At 42.8% G+C, this 6,000-nt stretch overlaps 1 pseudogene; it reads left to right on the forward strand.

Annotated features, from left to right (window-relative positions):
• The first annotated feature begins 5,105 nt into the window (after positions 1-5,105).
• LOC116880670 lies at positions 5,106-5,680 on the forward strand (annotated as a pseudogene).
• Positions 5,681-6,000: the final 320 nt, after the last annotated feature.

Below are 6,000 nucleotides of genomic sequence, written 5' to 3' on the forward strand. Positions count from 1 at the left end.
CACCGAACTCGCCACCAGTGCTCCTTTTCCAGAGATAAAACATCTGGGAGGCACTTCAGAAGTTTTTTTTTTTTTTCTTTTTAAGTAAATCTTCACGTGTCATTGGATTATTTTATTATTGCTATTCCTTTGTTTTTAATAAATAACTTACTCTTGCCCCTTGTCAGGAAGGGCCCTGAAGCCTGAATCGGCCTGTGTCACAAGCACACCTGACCGGCTGCCTAGTCAAAGCGGCTTACTTTCAGAGTTACTCTCCCCTAGATGGCAAAAACTTTAGAACCAAATCCCACAGTGCTCACTGCACAAGCTGCCTCTTTGTTGTCTCTCTTTGCTGCAAAAACCCCACACAAGAACTACGACCTATAGAGATCCAGTAATCTGTACCATGGGACACGTGAGCGAGTCATAGATTAATCCTGCCAGCCTCCTTCTAACTTTGTGAATAACAAACACACACAACAAAACAAAAAGCACAGAAAAATGACAGCACAGTGTTCATGGCCTGAGTCTTCTCCACACCTTCGAACCCCCTCCCTCCTCCACCCCCCACGTACAGTGTCCTTGGTCAGTAATTGGGGCTCACTGTCAGCTACTGGATATGAAACTGTCTTGGAACTACACTAGCAGTTTATAAAATACATAGCTGCACGGTGTTGGCTTCAGAAAGTTATTAATGAAAACAGAGAAATGAGCTAATATTGGTAAAGCATTTTGAACAGTGTCAAAATGAACAGTTTGGAGTCATAATAAGCAACTAGGTATGTGCTATTTTAAAACAGTTTCAATTGTGAGGTGGTGAAATGATGCCCTCGAGTTGCATTATGGAGGCCTCCTGTTCTGGGGCTTTTCCTGAATCCCACACAGCCCCCTTCACCTGCTGACATAGCCATCCACAGAAGGAAGCCTGCTGTGATTCAAGGACCATCCTCTTTGCCTTTGTGCCAGATCTGGATTAGAATCTCAATTCCACCATCTCATTTGCTGTGTTATCTTCTGCAAGCTATTTCATCTTTGTTTGGGAGTGATAAACCTTGTATTATTATTTTTTTAACCTTATGTTCTTATCAGAAGCCTATCCCTTAGTGTTTAAAATATGATTGTGAGATTTTTTTAAAGACTCTTGGCAGTAAAATAGAATTTAGTAGGTTGTAGAGATGCCCTGTTTGGGCAACACAGAGAGGAAACGTAGAGTTAATGTGTAAATCTGAGAATAAGTGTTTCAGGCGCTGATGGGTATATGGGGAGAACTTAACCAAGAGGATTTTTAGCTATATGCTCAGTTTAGCAATCCAACCCAGCAGGCTTTGTCTTCAGGAAGATGTTAGGAGAACTTCAGTGATAAGGAACTTAAGCAAACAACTTCACAGCAAAAAGGATTCAGTGTGAGCCAGAGAAAAAAATAATTATGGTCAAGATCTCAGCAAAAAGTTAGGGGGGAAGTTCAAAAAAATAAACTGGCTGAATGTTTTTAATAAAGCTAAATTTTGGGCAGATTAGGATTCACACGGCAGGTCCAGAAAGACCATGAGCAACAAGCAACCTTGATTAGAATCAAGGAGAGATGAACCATTATTTCAAAGACCAGTACAGAAAGGAGATGCTGGCATTCAGGCCCTGGAAAGCCCCTTGTAAGGTCAAGCTTGACACACCAAGTCCCAGCCTAGCACCATCAGGCAGCATGGGGAGTACAAACGTGCAGAAAATCAGAGAGAGAGAGATGTGGTTTTCAACTTTACCTCTACTTTTGTCTAGCCACTGGCCTGGGGAAATTATGTTTGTCCTCTCTCAGCCTCAGTTTCCTCATCTGCCAAATGCCTTTAGCATCCTAGCTGGAACCATACCAAATACCCAGAGAACATTACTATTAATGTTCAACAACTAGACTGATTTGTGGAGTCATGCAAAATGCTAAATTGGAGCATTTCACCATCCATAATAAAGGAGTGTTCTTACAACCAGAAACTTTGCAGGAAAAGGCTGTCCGTAGTTGACCCTGTAAGGACTGAGTGGTTAAACCATCACTCTCCTAATTCCCTGGGGGTCCAGGTGGGGAGGGAAAGAGCATAGTTATCACTGCATTCTTCAGAAGACCTCTGCTTTTACCTGGCCAGCTCCTTTCTGTTCTGCTGGAACCAGCACTATCCCCTTTTTTGGGAGATTCTGCTCTTGTCCCTCCCAACCTCTCCTACTCTTGCATCTTCAACAGGAACGACCAGGTCCCAGAACCCCATCACTGTCACCATAGAAATTTTTGTTGGGGGTGGAAGGCCCCTGATCCGAGCCAATTTTTTCCTGGCTACAGGAAATATTGGAAAGAAGAGAAGTCTCTTTCCTCCCTGATTGCAGAGCTGGACAGGTGTCAGCCAGGTGCCACCAGTAGCCATAGTTGCAGCTGTGGGGAATTAGCCAGCCCAAGAGAATGAAGCGGACACATAGAAGTCTAAGGAGAGAGATGCAGAGAGTGCTAACAGTCCCCAAGTCCCCATTCCAGTGCTCACTGAGGCTGTCCACCTGGGGAAGAGTCAGAGAGATACTCCTTTCTGCCAAAGCCATTTGTGTTGTGTCTCTGTCAATTATATCCAAAAGAATCCTGATTAATACAGCTTTTCTATCCTAGGGACTTTCTCCCCTGGGCCAGATTGGGAAGAATTATAAACACCTTGACAAAACATCGCCCCTCTGGAAGAGACAGTGACATGCCTGGCATCCATTAGCATTGAAAAGTACAGCCCTTAGGTTTAGGGGATTAGACTCTCTTTAGCTGACAGAGAATGAAATCGGATCTCCACCCGATTTTCAGGAGACCTTTGAAGCCAGCTGTATACACGACTGTGTTATGGTAGAAAGTGCTTTTTCTTAACCACAAAGACAGTGTGCCTACCCTTGAGCAGAAGGACCTTTCTTACAATGTATATCTTTGTTAGAACATATAGCTGTAAGAAATTGTGAGAGATGCCCACAAAGATTTATGTCCACATAAATTTATCTGTAATAGCAAAAGAGGAAAGTTCATAAGTGTGCAAATATGAAGCGTTGATTAAATACATCCAGATCCATTCATAAAATGGAAAAAAATACTAAGCCTCCATTACATTTCTTGTTTTCAAATAACATTTAATGCTGTGGGAAGTACTCAGATTGTGAGAATGGGCTAATTCTGCAAAATTTTCTATATATACACATGCACTTATATCCATGTAGATAAGCAGATATTTTATACACACACTATATATAAACAAGTTGGAAACATAAAAATGTTGTCCCTAGAAGGAGTTTTGTTTTGTATACTCATCTCAATATTCTACATTGAAAATTTACAACAAACTCAATAGATGTTATTAAAAATCAGAATTGTAGTCTAAACAAAAGATAAAATTCTGCCTCCAGTCCCCTCCTCCCCCCAAAATCTATGTAGTAAAATAATACCAATGCCTTCATCCTTAACTCTTACTGGCCTTTGTGGTTTGTCAAGAAACAAGCTCAGGCCTGCTGTTCAACTATCGACAAGCTTTTCAAGCATTTAGTGCTAGATAACCAGGGACCCAGAGCATGAGCTCTGAGAAGTTGAGGATACCCTGTCTCCTGCATACACATAAAAATATTTAAAAAATAGGGTGCCTAGGTGGCTCAGTCATTTAAAGGACCAATTCCTGATTTGGACTCAGGTGGTGATCTTAGTCACCTGAGACTGAATTCCACATTGGGCTCCACCATCTGTGTGTGAAGTCTCCTTAAGATTCTCTCCCTCTGCCCCTTCCCCTCCTCTCTCTCCACTTCCCTCCCCATCCCCCTACTCACAAGCCTGCTCTCTCTAAAATATACATATATATATAAGCAAATATAAAGAAGTTTAACCATTTCCATTTTTTCCCCTGCTGCTCCAATTCGCTTCAATGTTTTTTTTTTTTTTAAAGATTTATTTATTTATTTGACAGAGATCACAAGTAGGCAGAGAAGTAGACAGAGAGAGAGGAGGAAGCAGCCTCTCCCCTGAGCAGAGAACCCGATGCAGGGCTGGATCCCAGGACCCTGAGATCATGACCCGAGCCGAAGGCAGAGGCTTTAACCCACTGAACCACCCAGGCGCCCCCCCTTCAATGTTTTGTCTTTCTTTAACATTATGTTTTCTTCATGCGAAAACCTTTTGGAGCCCCTGTTTAACTAGAGCCCTGGACTTGGACTTGCTTTGCCAGGCCAGCCCTCCAGTACTAAGGATAAGTTAGCTCTAACCTGAGCCCTGGTAAGAGTCAGCACAGACAGAGGAATCATCCTCACTCACCTTTCCAGTTTAAAATTGCTTCAAATGTGAAGGCCAATGGTACATATTTCCTATTGGGTTCCCACAGTGTTTTTCGTGCTCCATGAAAAGGTTTTTAGCTAATTTCCCATACTTTTACTGTGTCCTTTAACACACAAATACTATATCCATTGACATATAAATTTAGGAAACACATGAGAACGTTCTGGATTATAAAGTGTGTTAAGGACTGAATTGTGTCCCCCTAAAACTCTAATGTTGAAGCCCTAATCCCCAGAACTCAGAATGAGACTGTATTTGGAGATAGAGCCTTTCTTTTTTTTTTTCAAAGATTTTATTTATTTATTTGACAGAGATTACAAGTAGGCAGAGAGGCAGGCAGAGAGAGAGAGAAAGAAGCAGACTCCCTGCTGAGCAGAGAGCCTGACTGGGGCCTCAATCCCAGGACCCTGGGATCATGACCTAAGCCGAAGGCAGAGGCTTTAACCCACTGAGCCACCCGGGCGCCCTGGAGATAGAGCCTTTAAAGAAGTGATTAAATTAAATGAGGCCCTAATTTAACATGACTGGCATCTTTATAAGAAAAGGATATTAGGCCATACAGAGAGATACCAGAGATGTGTGAGCCCAGAGGAGGAGCCATGTGAGGACACAGTGAGAATATGGCCATGAACAAGCTTCAGAAGAAACTAAGCTTTCACCTCAGTCGTGTGTCAGCCCAAGATGGCCGAACTCAGGCCTGTTGAGCAAAGGTTGGAGTGAGCCCCAGCGTGGCTGGGGAAGACCGCTGGAGGCGCCAGCTGCTGTGAGGACAGCATAAGGCTTTAGATGGAAAATCATGAACAAGATGAAGGAAAACTTAATTATCAATATCATAACCAGAAAAATTAACTAACTCCTCAGAGCAGAAAGAATCTACTTGAGCATGGGTCAACCTATATTAGATTCAATGCTATTTCTGTGGTCGCACAGCAAACAGTCTCTTTCAACTCCTCTTTAGGGGGACACAGGCTTGTATGGCTGATCACAGCTGTGAGCTCACCAATGGCAGTGACCCCAGTTTTGATGGCACAAGCAACCTACAAGGGTTTGGTTAAGTTTACCTTTGAATACGGATGATTGGAATTGTGAAATCTGTACCATAACACGAGTCGATTGATTAGTCTTGTTTTGAGGGGTCTGTACCCTGTTTTCTTGGCTCTACCTGTGAATGGTGGCCTTGTAGCCAGGTATGAGTCAGCCCTGTGACCAGAGGAAAGAAAGATCTTCACCTGTTGGATCAGAATTTCTAAGTCTGTCTTTAGAAAGATGTTATTTCTCATTTAACTCCAGACTGTGTTTGCGGCATACCTCAGATCTAAACAATATAAACTAATTATAAAGGCTCTTCTGTCACCTGAACCTGGCCTAGAAATTTGGTAACTTTTAGACAAATGTGTACACAAGAATAAAATTCTAATGTGTGGGGGAAAAAAAAGAACCTAAGGCTGCTGTCACCTTGATCTTAGACTCCCCAACTCCAGAACTGGGAGAAAATACATCTCTGCTGTTTAAGGGCCCCCGCCTTATTATGGCAGCCCTAGCAAGTTAATATATGGTAGAAATCTTATTTTCAAAGGACTGTCAGAGCTGCAAACGTTAGGACCTAAGCACCAGCAGCGCAAAACTCTGGTTATGCAGAATCAGGGTGGGGCGGGGCCCATGCTGGTCACAGGACCAAGTGGAGGCACAGTCAGGGCATC

This window comes from Lontra canadensis, unplaced genomic scaffold (genome assembly GCF_010015895.1).
Source record: "Lontra canadensis isolate GAN:19392208 unplaced genomic scaffold, GSC_riverotter_1.0 scaffold67, whole genome shotgun sequence".
Lineage (NCBI taxonomy): Eukaryota > Metazoa > Chordata > Mammalia > Carnivora > Mustelidae > Lontra > Lontra canadensis.